The following is a 13,190-nucleotide window of genomic DNA, read 5'->3' as shown; positions in this document are numbered from 1 at the left end:
ATTTTCATTTCTAATTTTATTGATTTGATTTTTCTCCCTTTATTTCTTGATGAGTCTGGCTAATGGTTTGTCAATTTTATTTATCCTTTCAAAGAATCAGCTTTTGGCTTTGTTGATTTTTGCTATGGTCTCTTTTGTTTCTTTTGCATTTATTTCTGCCCTAATTTTTAAGATTTATTTCCTTCTTTTAACCCTGGGGTTCTTCATTTCTTCCTTTTCTAGTTGCTTTAGGGATAGAGTTAGGTTATTTATTTGACTTTTTTCTTGTTTCTTGAGGTATGCCTATATTGCTATGAACTTTTCCCTTAGCACTGCTTTTACAGTGTCCCAGAGGTTTTGGGTTGTTGTGTTTTCATGTTCATTTGTTTCTATGCAAATTTTTATTTCTTTTTCGATTTATTCTGTGATTTGTTGATTATTCAGCAGTGTGTTGCTCAGCCTCCATATGTTGGAATTTTTAATAGTTTTTCTCCTGTAATTCAGATCTAATCTTACTTCATTGTGGTCAGAAAAGATATTTGGAATGATTTCTATTTTTTTGAATTTACCAAGGCTAGCTTTATGGCCCAGGATGTGATCTATCCTGGAGAAGGTTCCGTGTGTGCTTGAGAAAAAGGTGAAATTCATTGTTTTGGGGTGAAATTTCCTGTAGATATCAATTAGGTCTAACTGATCTATTGTATCATTTAAAGTTTGTGTTTCCTTGTTAATTTTCTGTTTATTTGATCTATCCATAGGTGTGAGTGGGGTATTAAAATCTCCCACTATTATTGCATTATTGTTAATTTCCCCTTTCATACTTGTTAGCATTTGTTTTACATATTGAGGTGCTCCTATGTTGGGTGCATATATATTTATAATTGGTATATCTTCTTCTTGGATTGATCCTTTGATCATTATGTAGTCACCTTCTTTATCTCTTTTCACAGCCTTTGTTTTAAAGTGTATTTTATCTGATATGAGTATTCTACTCCTGCTTTCTTTTGGTGTCTGTTTGCATGGAAAATCTTTTCCCAGCCCTTCACTTTCAGTCTGTGTGTGTGTCTCCTGTTTTGAGGTGGGTCTCTTGTAGACAACACATATAGGGGTCTTATTTTTGTATTAATTCAGCCAGTCTTTTTCTTTTGGTTGGGGCATTCAACCCATTTACGTTTAAGGTAATTATTGATAAGTATGATCACATTGCCATTTACCTTATTGTTTTGGGTTTGAGTTTATACACCCTTTTTGTGTTTCCTGTCTAGAGAATATCTTTTAGTATTTGTTGGAGAGCTGGTTTGGTGGTGCTGAATTCTCTCAGCTTTTTCTTGTCTGTAAAGATTTTGATTTCTCCTTCATATTTGAATGAGATCCTTCTGGGTACAGTAATCTGGGCTGTAGGTTATTTTCTTTCATCATTTTAAGTATGTCTTGTCATTCCCTCCTGGCTTGAAGAGTTTCTACTGAAAGATCATCTGTTATCCTTTTGAGAATTCCCTTGTGTGATATTTGTTATTTTTCCCTTGCTGCTTTTAATATTTGTTCTTTGTGTTTGAACTTTGTTAATTTGATTAATATGTGTCTTGGGGTGTTTCGCCTTGGGTTTATCCTGTTTGGGACTCTCTGGTTTCTTGGACTTCGGTCATTATTTCCTTCCCCTTTTTAGGGAAGTTCTCAATCATTATCTCCTCAAGTATTTTCTCATGGTCTTTATTGTTGTCTTCTTCTTCTGGGACTCCTATGATTCGAATGTTGTGGTGTTTAGTATTGTCCTGGAGGTCTCTGAGATTGTCCTCATTTCTTTTAATTCGTTTTTTTTCCCCCTCTCTGATTCATTTATTTCTACCATTCTATCTTCTAATTCACTAATCCTATCTTCTGCCTCTGTTATTCTACCTTTTGTTGCCTCCAGAGTGTTTTTGATCTCATTTATTGCATTCTTCATTATATACTGACTCTTTTTTACTTCTTCTAGGTCCTTGTTAAACCTTTCTTGCATCTTCTCAGTCCTTGTCTCCAGGCTGTTTATCTGTGATTCTATTTTGATTTCAAGATTTTGGATCATTTTCACTATCATTATTCAGAATTCTTTATCATGTAGTTTCCCTATCTCTTCCTCTTTTGTTTGGTTTGGTGGGCATTTATCCTGTTCCCCTGCTGGGTATTCCTTTGTCTCTTCATCTTGTTTACATTGCTGAGTTTGGGGTGTCCTTTCTGTATTCTGGCAGTTTGTGGAGTTCTCTTTATTGTGGAGTTTCCTCACTGTGGGTGGGTTTGTACAGGTGGCTTGTCAAGGTTTCCATATTAGGGAAGCTTGTTTCCATGTTCTGGTGGGTGGAGCTGGATTTCTTCTCTCTGGAGTGCATTGAAGTGTCCAGTAATCAATTATGAGATGTCTATGGTTTTGGAGTAACTTTTGGCAGCCTGTATATTGGAGCTCAGGGCTGTATTCCTGTGTTGCTGGAGAATTTGAATGGTATGTCTTGTTCTGGAACTTGTTGGCCCTTGTGTGGTGCTTTGTTTCAGTGTAGGTATGGAGGCGTTTGATGAGCTCCTGTCAATTAATGTTCCCTGGAGTCAGGAGTTCCCTGGAGTCAGGGTTTGGACTTAAGCCTCCTGCTTCCTGTTTTCAGTCTTATTTTTACAGTAGTCTCAAAACTTCTCCTTCTATACAGCACCATTGATAAAACATCTAGGTTAAAGATGAAAAGTTTCTCCACAGTGAGGTACACCTAGAGAGGTTCACAGAGTTACATGGAGAAGAGAAAAGGGAAGAGAGAGTTACAGGTGACCCGAATGAGATGAGGTGGAATCAATAGAGGATATGGCAGCCTATCCAGTAATCACTTCCTTATGTGCACTCCACAACTGTACTGCTCAGAGATGTTCACAGAGCTATACAGAGAAGAGAAGAGGGAGGAAGGAGACAGAGGTGGCCAGGAGGATGGAATGGGCTAAAGAAAAGGAGAGAGACAGATCCAGCCAGTAATCAGTTCCCTAAGTGTTCTCCACCGTCTGGAACACACAGAAATTCACAGAGTTGGGTAGAGTAGAGAGGGGTTAGGGAGGAGACACAGGCGACCTGGTGGAGAAAAAGGAGAGTCCAAAGGGGAAGAGAGAATTCAAGCCAGTAATCTCGCTCCCAAGTAAAAATGGGTACTGAAGATTGGGTTCTCAAAGGTACAAAACTGATAACAAATACCAAAAAACAAAAATTAAAAATCTAGAGTAGAGTTTGGCAGTTCAGAAATACAATGTTAAATAAAAGGAGACAAAAAAAAAAAAAAAGGAAATAGAAAAAAGTCACAAAAATTATATATATATATATATATATATATATATATATATTAAGTTTGCTTTTAAAAAATAGGGTCTTAGTTTTTTGCAAAGTAATAGGTTATAAAAGTGAAAATTAAAGGAGTAATAGAGGGCTTAAAACTTTTTTAAAAAATTAAAAAAAAAAAGAAAGAAAGAATGATCATAAAAATAGTAAAAGTATATCTAGGACTTTTTCTGGAGTTGTTGTGGGTATTGTGGAGTCAGTTCATTTTCAGCTAGTTCCTTGGTCTGGCTTATATTTCTGAAGATCTATAGGCTCCTTCCTATGTAGTCAGTACTAACGGCAAGGTTTTAATCTATTGCATCTGTCGCTTCTAAGGCGGTTCCCTCTGTTTTAGTTTCTTCTGTTTGCTGGTCTCTTCAGTGTCTGATTTCTGCCCTGACACAAGGCGGGCGGTGGTGGACACTTTTTTTTTTTTTTGGTAGGCTCACTTGTTCAGTCGCGCTGTGGGGAGGGAGGGACACTGCAAACAAATAACACTGGCGTGTGCTCACAGTGCCTCAGCCACACTGGGCCTGCCCCTGCTCAAGGCGAGTGTACCCTCCCTGCCCACACTGCTCAAGTTCTAGGTTGCTCTGCTGGGAACCATCCGAGGCCGGCCCTGGGCTGCATGCAGCTCCCAGGTCTAAGCTCCTCAGGTTCAGGCACTTGCGTAGTCCTCAGAGTCGCAGACTCGATTGGGCCTGCGTTTTGTGCCCTTCCTAGGTCCTAGCAGCTCAGGTGATGAGGTGTTTGGTGAGAGCAGTTGTTGCGACTTATCACCTCCCCACCACTCGGATTTCTGGGTGTACAATTGGCACACCGTCTCAGGCAGTTGTTGACCATCCAGAACTCCAAGAAGTCTTAGTTAGCAAAGAAGCCTGCTTACAGTTTTGTAGATAATGTCTCTCTGGGGCTGTGATTGCCCCCTTTGGGCTCTGGCTGCCTATCACCGGAGATGGATGGTCTGCAGCTGGCTACCTCTGATCAGTCCTTTGTTCTGTGTGCCTGGCGGTGTCTTAGGTTAGGGCTGTCTTTTCGCCTGGTAGTTATCCCACAGTCTGGTTTGCTAGCCCAAGTTTGTTTGCTCAGATAGCGCTCGGGGCATTCAGGCCAGTCCCTTACTCTAAGTGATGCAGCCCACGCCTCCCTGCCCAGACCCTGCTTGCTAGTGAGGGGTGCAGGCATCTGCACTGCTTCTCCACTGGGGAAGTTACCGCTGGGCTCGTAATCTGTGGGTTTTAATTATTTAAATTTCCTCTCTGTTACGTTGCCCTCTGTGCTTCCAAGGCTCGACACAGACTCGGCAGAGAGAGTGTTTCCTGCTGTTTGGAAACTTCTCTCTTTTTAAGACCCCCTTCCCGGGTCGGAGCTCCATCCCTCCATCTTTTGTCTCTCTTTTTTTTCTTTATATTTTTACCTACCTCCTTTTGAAGACAATGGGCTGCTTTTCTGGGTGCCTGATGTCCTCTGCTGGCATTCAGAAGTTGTTTTGTGGAATTTACTCTGCATTTAAATGTTCTTTTGATGAATTTGTAGGGGAGAAAGTGGTCTCCCCCTCCTATTCCACCGCCATCTTAGCTCCTTCCCCCTCTTTCTGTTTTGTAAGTAAGTTCCTTTGTATAATCTCTTTTTAGATTCCACATTAATGGAAGTCATATGATGAAAAATGGACATCTATAAATTGCCTGACAAAGAATTCAAAATAATTGTTTAAAGGAGGCTCAGTGAACTACAAGAGAATGCTGACAGACAAGTCAGTGAAATCAGAAAAACAATACAGGAACAAAACAAAGTTTAACAAAGAGAATTCATAAAAAAAAAAAAAAATAGAGATTCTGGAACTGAAGAACATAAGGAATGAAATTAAAAAATTAATAAATTAAGGTTTATCAGGCATTATTCATAATAGCCAAAATGTGGAAACAACTCATATATCCACTAACTTGTGTAAACAAAAGGCAGAATATGCATACAATGAAATATTTTTCAACCATGAAAAGAAATGAATACAGATTCATACTTCAACATGGATGCACCTTTGAACATGTTACGTTAAGTCAAAGAAACAAGTCACATAAGATTACATTTGGTATGAATTTAGTTATGTGAGAAATTTTTAAAGGCCTTGGAGCTGTAATTTCCTGCACCGAAAAGGCTGGATCACTAGATCCAAATGTTTTGTGGCTCTTAACTTGAGAAGTCAAGTTTTTTCTTGTCTGATAGTAAGGTAAAAGTAAAAGCTGTGTTACTCTTTGACCTTTATTAATTTGTACAGTTTTGGTAGGTGGTGAGATCAAGACTTTAATTTCTCAATATAATCAGAATCTACTATGCCATGCACCACCGAAATTTCTTTTTTTTTTTTTTTTTTGAAAAGAAAGCAAGCTATGCCCCAGGACAAATCTTACAATGTCCTCGGGTAGGGGGCCAGCCACTCCCGTTGGAATTGGAGTAAGTGGCACATCAGGGGTTAATATTGTTGCTAAATCCCCTTGCCTTTTCACTTTTCTCCTAGCCTGGGTGAGACCCCCCCGAGGGGGTTTTCTCTAAGAAGCACGCTCTGCATATTGTGTACTAAAAACTTCCTCAGGCTTAGGCAACGCTTTGAGAGGCTTTGGGGACAAAGTGGGGAACTCCTGGGTCCTGGGAGGCACAAACGGAGGCAGTGGCGATCACCTTAAATCAGAAAGTGGTGGATAAGTTGTTTAAAGGTTTGCGCAGAGGGGGAGGGAGCTCGCCAGGATGCTCAGCCACAGCGTCCTGTAAGCCCTCTCCTTCCTCGGGAGGTAAAGCACTTTCTCCCTCCTTTTTTTTTTTTTTTTTCCCAATAGCAGAAATTATGATCTGTGCAGAAAGTGGAGACTCACCACCATCTACCTCTATAGCCTCTCCCATAGGCTATCTAACAGCCTCATAACAGAGATCCAGGACATTTTTAATCATATTTCAGAGAGCCAATAAACATTTGTCTATTTTTAGATGCAGAGAAACCTTTTTTTTTTTTTTTTTGAGAATATTTTTATTTATTTTGTAACCTCTTTACCCTGGCTAAACTGCAGAGGGGACTAGAAAAGAAGCCTCAAGGTGAGGATCAAATTTATCTCGGGACTACAGAAAACCCTTCTCTGGGAGACTCCTAGCGGAGGCCCTTTACCCCCACGTGGAGGAGGAGGCATAGGGGGATGGGAGCATTCCGTATTTCTCCTCTCCTGTTCTGGAGATCCTTTAACTGTTTGGTGACTAAATCTTACGGACGGTCTGATCGGGGATGTTTTCCTCAAGCTCCTAGGAGCGGATGGTCTGATTAGGGATGTTTTTCTTAAACTTTTAGGAGCATCTTTAGCTAAAAAAAGACCAATCCTCATCAGAATGGTATCGAGCTGTTGTTTTTTCTAAATCTTTTTTATCCTGAGGGGAGAGCTGATCTTTTTTCTCATCCCTATTTTTTATATGCTCATTGGCAGTCATAGTGGCTAGCCATTTGTTTAGCTGCCAATAGCTAGGTATAGCCTCTTCATTTTTACTTTCCTTTATAACAGGTACCTTTTCAGATTCGCTTTTTTGTTTAACAGGTATTTTTCCAACTTTACTTTCCTCTTTAACAGGTACCTTTTCAAATTCATGAGCTGGATCTAAAGCATCTCTAGTCATATTCCACAGAGGAAAGGTTTAAGTAGGGATTTTCTCCAAGCTGTGCTGAACACAATAAGCTCTTAGCTGTTTCCCTACTTTTCCCCAGATACCTAGGTTAACAGTGCCCTGTTGTATAAACCAAGGGCAGTGGTCTTGTACAAATGAAAAAAATGATTGAATGGTAGATTTTTTAACTTTGATTCCTCTTTTACTTAATAACTGTAAAATTACTCGTATAAAGAGCTGTCTTTCATTTGATTTAGTGTTACCCATGTCAGAAAATTAAGTATAGTAAAAGATTTTGCTTTTAGCTATCAAAAGATTAGGCCTTTTTTGTCAGCCTTTTTAGAAACCATTTTCTCTAACTCTTCAACACTTTCAACACTTCCCACTCCTCTCGCTCTGTCTATTCTACAGGGGGGTCTGCAGCACCCTAAGTGGGGTCCTATCGGTCCCAAAAACTCAACACTGGGGGAATGGGGTTGGGGACTTACCTTCAAAACGCCTATATCGGGCGCCACCTGCTGGGACCAGCCCTGGTTGATCCAGGGTATTCGAAGGGGAGATGGAGTTGGGGACTATTTACATATTTATCAAAGATATAAAGAGTAGTAGAATGAGGATATCTCAGTAGGAAAATTCAGTGGAGAAAAGAGGCTGAGTAGCTTGGTTTATGTGGGAGACCAATAAAACTTCAAGACAAGAAATTTGCACCACTTACGTAGGCCGCAGGAGCCCTCTCGAATAGTGGAAGGTGCCTCACCCTAGACACCTTCTCAAGTGGGTCTTAGAAGCCCGGGCATAATTAGTAAGCATGGTGGGTTCCACGCTCCAGGTGGAGACTTCAGCCAGAATGTGAAAAGAATGACATGGGGAGACCAAGCGCTGGTGAGCAAGGCCTGTAGCTTTATTTTTAACAGGGGTTTATATACCCTAAGTTACACATAGACGATAATAGGGGATGCAAAGGCAGCAGTTTTTTAATCCTTATCAAAAACCAGGGTTTCTCTCCTGCAAATTTATCATATACAAATGGTTTAGGTGATTTACATCATCTTCTGGCCAGAAGGCCTATTAACATTTTATGACTCTTGACAAGGACTTATCAACAAAGACTTATTTTCTCTAAGAGTAATTATTTTAAGGTTTGGCGCCATCTTCCAAAGATAAAATTGCATTCCTATAGGGTGAATGTGTAATGGGTTTACAACAAAGGAAAGAATTTATTACCTTAAGGGTCTAAAGTTACTAACACCAAGGCCACTACTTATTTTTTCTACATACCAACTATATTAATTAATACACATTCAAGGATACAATTCAGGGGATGTGGAAACTTGGCAACAAACATTGGCTCATCAATGAAATCCTTTACTAGTTTATTCTGACAGTTTTTAACTCTCTGAGAGGCTCTAAACTATTTGAATATCTTAAGCTTCCTGTGCCTCTCGAGGCTGGGAGACTGTAAACAATCGTATGCATAGCTATAGGAGTCCTAGTAAACTTGTCAGGCGAGTTAGAGAGCCATCTGAGGGGTTTGGATTTAAACACTCCTAATTGCCCAGGAACTTTATTAATTGGAGCTGTAAGTTAACTCTTTGACAGAGAGAGCAAGATGGTGGTGGGGGACAGCCCCCAGTAAAGTCAGAGGTGAGAGCACAAAGCAATAAAGTTGGCAGACTCTGGTTTTTTGGGGGAAGATGCTCGAGAATATCCGGGGAGACTCCAGAGGCTCTATCCCGCATTTGCGTATGCCGAGCCCCCTTCCTCATGACCTTTGTCACGAGTGGAATGTTTCTCGCCGGCTCCCGGCAAGAAATCAAGAAAAGGGAAATATATAGAAATAGAAAGCAGGTTAATGATTTCCAGCAGCTAGTGGGAGAGAGCAATGGGGAACGATTGGTAATGAGTGTGGTGTTTCTTTTTGAGGTAATGAAAATGAACGCTGGTGATGGTTGTACTGTTCATACTGTTCATGTGGTTCTCAAGGAAAGAACACTGAAGTGGTTTGCCATTCTGTTCTCCAGTGGGCCAGGTTTTGTCAGAACTCTCTACTAGGACCCGTCCATCTTGGGTGGTGCTACACGGCATGGATCATAGTTTCACTGAATTAGACAAGGCTATGGTCCATGTGACCAGTTTGATTAGTTTTCTGTGATTGTGGTTTTCATTCTGTCTGCCCTCTGATGGATAAGGGTAAGAGGCTTATGGAAGTTTCCTGATGGGAGAGACTGACTGTGTGGGAAACTGAGTCTTGTTCTGATGGACAGGGCCATGCTCAGTAAACATGTAATCTAATTTTCTGTTGATGGGTGGGACTGTGTTCCCTCCATGTTGTTTGACCTGAGACCAAAGTATGGTGGAGGTAATGAAGATAATGACACACAGACAACAACAACAACAAAACACAAGAGAAATAACAAATGCAAATTAAGATCAACTAGAGGTGCATCAACACTTTAATATCTTTTTCCTAAACCATGCAACGTCTGCACACAGTAGGCACTTTGGAGCACTGCTGGTTCTCCCAAGGCAGAAAGACTGCTGGCAGAATATTGAACTAAAGTCAATACAGATAAATTGGGAAAAAATGCAAAGCCACAGAACTATGGATTGATTTTAAGAACTGCAGAGGACACAAGCACTCTCAGTCATGTCATGTGACACTGTAAAACTTCACCATCGCTCTAAAGATTTGGAAGTCCTAGAGACGGCAATCTGAAAATAAAAAGAAATAAAAGGATTTCAAATTGGCAAAGAAGAAGTAAAACTCACTGTTTGTAGATGACATGGCATGCTGCTACTGCTAAGTCGCTTCAGTCGTGTCCTACTCTGTGTGACCCCATAGATGGCAGCCCACCAGGCTCCTCTGTCCATGGGATTCTCCAGGAAAGAACACTGGAGTGGGTTGCCATTTACTCCTCCAATATGACATGGCATAGAAAGTCCTAAAGATGCTACCAAAAAATTACTAGATCTCATCAATGAATTTGGAAAGGTTGTAGGACACCAAATTAATACACAAAAATCTGTTCCATTTCTATGGAACAGAAAGAGAAATTAAAAAACAACCTCATTTACCATCACATCAAAAAGAGTAAGACATCTATCTCAAAATAAACCTACCTAAGGAGACAAAGGAGCAGTGGCTGCACTTGCACAGAAGAGCCGAGAGGAGCTACTCCACGTTCAAGGTCAGGAGGGGGCAGCCATGAGGAAATATCCCTCATCCAAGGTAAAGAGCAGTGACTGTGCTTTGCTGGAGCAGCGGTGAAGAGATACCCAAAGTTCAAGGTAAGAGAAACCCAAAAAGACGGTAGGTGTTGTGAGAGTGCATCAGAGGGCAGACACACTAAAAGCATAATCACAGAAAATTAGTCAATCTGATCACATGGACCAAGGCCTTGTCTAACTCAATGAAACTAAGCCATTCCATGTGGGGCCACCCAAGATGGGTGGGTCGTGGTGGAGAGGTCTGACAGAAACTGGTCCACTGGAGAAGGGAATGGTAAACCACTTCAGTATTCTTGCCTTGAGAACCCCATGAACAGTATGGAAAGGCAAAATGATAGGATACTGAAAGAGGAACACCCCAGGTCGATTGGTGCCCAATATGCTACTGGAGATCAGTGGAGAAACAACTCCAGAAAGAATGAAGGGATGGAGCCAAAGCAAAAACAATACCCAGCTGTGGATGTGACTGGTGATAGAAGCAAGGTCCAATGTTGTAAACAGCAATATTGCATAGGAACCTGGAATGTTAGGTCCAATAATCAAGGCAAATTGGAAGTGGTCAAATAGGAGATGGAAGAGTGAACGTCAACATTCTAGGAATCAGTGAACTAAAATGGAATGGAATGGGTGAATTTAACTCAGATGACCATTATATCTACTACTGTGGGCAGAAATCCCTTAGAAGAAATGGAATAGCTATCATGGTCAACAAAAGAGTCCAAAATGCAGCACTTGGATGCAATCTCAAAAACAACAGAATGATCTCTGCTTCCAAGGCAAACCATTCAATATCATGGTAATCTAAGCCTATGCCCCAAACAGTAATGCTGAAGAAACTGAAGTTGAGTGGTTCTATGAAGACCTACAAGACCTTTTAGACCTAACACCCAAAAAAGATGTCCTTTTCATTATAGGGGACTGGAATGCAAAAGTAGGAAGTCAAGAAACACCAGGAGTAACAGGCAAATTTGGCCTTGGAGTACGGAATGAAGCAGGGAAAGGCTAATAGAGTTTTGCCAAGACAACGCACTGGTCATAGTAAACACCCTCTTCCAACAACACAAGAGAGGACTGTACATATGGACATCACCAGCTGGTCAACACCGAAATCAGATTGATTATATTCTTGGTAGTCAAAGATGGAGATGCTCTATACAGTCAACAAAAACAAGGCCAGGAGCTGACTGTGGCTCAGATCATGAACTCCATATTGCCAAATTCAGACTTATATTGAAGAAACTGAGGAAAACCACTAGGCAATTCAGGTATGATCTAAATCAAATCCCTTATGATTATACAGTGGAAGTGAGAAATAGATTTAAGGGACTAGGTCTGATAGATACAGTGCCCGATGAGCTATGGATGGAGGTTTGTGACAGAGTGCAGGAGACAAGGATCAAGACCATCCCCATGGAAAAGAAATGCAAAACAGCAAAATGGCTGTCTGGGGAGCCTTACAAATAGCTGTGAAAAGAAGAGAAGTGAAAAGCAAAGGAGAAAAGGAAAGATATAAGCATCTAGTGCAGAGTTCCAAAGAATAGCTAGGAGAGATAAGAAAGCCTTCCTCAGCGATCAATGCAAAGGAATAGAGGAAAACAACAGAATGGGAAAGACTAGAGATGTCTTCAAGAAAATTAGAGATACCAAGGGAACATTTCATGCAAATATGGGCTCGATAAAGGACAGAAATGGTATGGACATAACTGAAGCAGAAGATATTAAGAAGAGGTGGTAAAAATACACAGAAAAACTGTACAAAAAATATCTTCATGACCCAGATAACTACGATGGTATGATCACTCACCTAGAGGAAGACATCATGGAATCTAAAGTCAAGTGGGCCTTAAAAAGCATAATTATGAACAAAGCAAGTGGAGGTGATGGAATTCCAGTGGCGCTATTTCAAATCCTGAAAGATGATGCTGTGAAAGTGCTGCACTCAATATGCCAGCAAATTTGGAAAACTCAGCAGTGGCCACAGGACTGGAAAAAGTCAGTTTTCATTCCAATCGCAAAGAAAGGCAATGCCAAAGAATGCTCAAACTACCACAGCATTGCACTCATCTCACATGCTAGTAAAGTAATGCTCAAAATTCTCCAAACCAGGCTTCAGCAATACGTGAACTGTGAACTTCCAGATGTTCAAGCTGGTTTTAGAAAAGGCAGAGGAGCCAGAGATCAAATTGCCAACATCTGCTGGATTATCGAAAAAGCAAGAGAGTTCGAGAAAAACATCTATTTCTGCTTTTTTGACAATGCCAAAGCCTTTGACTGTGTAGATCACAATAAACTGTGGAAAATTCTTCACGAGATGGGCATACTACACCATCTGACCTTCCTCTTGAGAAACCTATATGCAGGTCAGGAAGCAACAGTTAGAACTGGACAGGGAACAACAGACTGGTTCCAAATAGGAAAAGGAGTCCATCAAGGCTGTATGTTGTCACCTTGCTTATTTAACTTATATGCAGAGTACATCATGAGAAATGCTGGTCTGGAAGAAGCACAAGCTGGAATCAAGATTGCCTGGAGAAATGTCAATAACCTCAGATATGCAGATGTCACCACCCTTATGGCAGAAAGTGAAGAGGAACTAAAAAGCCTCTTGATGAAAGTGAAAGAGGAGAGTGAAAGGGTTGGCTTAAAGCTCAACATTCAGAAAATGAAGATCATGGCAACTTGTCCCATCACTTCATGGGAAATAGATGGGGAAACAGCGGAAACAGTGGCAGACTTTATATTTTTGTGCTCAAAAATCACTGCAAATGGTGATTGCAGGCATGCAATTAAAAGGCGCTTACTCCTTGGAAGGAAAGTTATGACAACCTGTAGATAGCATATTAAAAAGCAGAGATATTACTTTGCCAACAAAGGGCCATCTGGTCAAGGCTATGGCTTTTCCAGTGGTCATGTATGGATGTGAGAGATGATCTGTGGAGAAGGCTGAGTGCCGAAGAATTGATGCTTTTGAACTGTGGTGTTGGAGAGGACTCTTGAGAGTCCCTTGGACTGCAAGGAGATC

The sequence above is a fragment of the Bos javanicus genome, chromosome 7, assembly GCF_032452875.1.
Source record: "Bos javanicus breed banteng chromosome 7, ARS-OSU_banteng_1.0, whole genome shotgun sequence".
In the NCBI taxonomy this organism is placed as follows: domain Eukaryota; kingdom Metazoa; phylum Chordata; class Mammalia; order Artiodactyla; family Bovidae; genus Bos; species Bos javanicus.
Note: the sequence above shows the minus strand (reverse complement) of the source record.